We start from the raw sequence: 1384 nt of genomic DNA, 5'->3' as shown, positions 1-1384 counted from the left end.
TATCAATAGTCTTTATCAATAGTCTTTTATAAAGCACTTTCTACCAGGATACAATTTAAAATATATTTTATAAAAAATTGCTTACATACTTTTGAAAAAGTTATAATTGAATTTTGGAATTTTAATAAAATACATCTTTTAAAAAAGTTGACGAATTCTTAAAAATAAACCACTAGTTTGCCATATTTTTTACTACAATAAAATCTATCATCAAAAAAGTTACATCAAATTTAATTTAAATACATAATAAATTAATTTTATTATGCAAGACACAATTTATATTTATTTATAAAATAAATAACTTCAATCCATTACAACCTTTAATACGATTTTCGGTAAATTCAATCGTATTACACGACCATAAAATAATATAACAAATGGTTTTTTCTCAACTTTTGGCATACACGTGTAAAAACTATTTAACTACCTGACACAACCTTTTGAATTGAACCTGATGTACCTGTAGAGAGAAAAATAGAAAAAAAATCACTTGTAGAAAAATCGTAAGAATATATTCAATGAATGAATGAATGAAATACTTTTTTTTCAAATAAAAGATGCCGTTTTTGCGCAATGCCAGACTAATAGACGACGAACATACTTTTGTGACAAATACCTGCAGTTTTTTCTCACCTTTTTCCGAAATTATTTATTTGTCCCTTTTTGAGGGCATTTAAGGGACACAGAGGGAAAAAGACCGAGGGCTGAGATTTATTTATACATTTTTAAAACCAAAACTCTAACTTAACGTTGAGAAATTTCATATGTGGCAACCCAAAGGGTTGTCCCATCTCTTTGTGAAAATTCATTATTTTTACTTTTTTTTGTAGAATAAAATTTTTGTTTATAATTTTTGGTGGAAACTGATGTCATACTGCTTGACATCAAGTTGTCTGGAAATACATAGCTCTAACCACTATACCAGGGGTATATTTAACTTCCCGAAGGAGAAGTTTATGTTTTCATCAAAAAATCCGAATCGCTAATTTTATGTTTTCTGGACGTTTCAAGCCATTCTGAATCGAATGAGACCAATTTGGAAAAAGTATGTGGTGTGGTGTGTGTGTGTGTGTATGTGTGTGTGTGTGTGGTGAACAGATTTTTTGCCGTAATCGACGTTTTTCTCCAAAACGGCTGGACCGATTTTCAAAAATTTAAAAGCCATTTGATGTATCTCGATGAGGACTATCGTCTCTGAGTTTTGTGCGGCGATCGGCCGGGCCGTTTCTTTGTAAATTGCAGAAAAGTGAAAAATTTTTTCGTCCACGTTTTAGCCTGCAATTCTGAATCGATTCTGAAAATTCAAAAAAACCGTTCGATAGATATTGGTTGGGAATCGTGCTGATTAGTTTTTGGTAAAGATCGGCCGGGCCGTTTTCTTGTA

The sequence above is a fragment of the Ctenocephalides felis genome, unplaced genomic scaffold (assembly GCF_003426905.1).
Source record: "Ctenocephalides felis isolate EL2017-DRISC unplaced genomic scaffold, ASM342690v1 CF-g0.4_SCAFFOLD_01500, whole genome shotgun sequence".
Lineage (NCBI taxonomy): Eukaryota > Metazoa > Arthropoda > Insecta > Siphonaptera > Pulicidae > Ctenocephalides > Ctenocephalides felis.
This window is presented reverse-complemented; position numbering follows the sequence as displayed.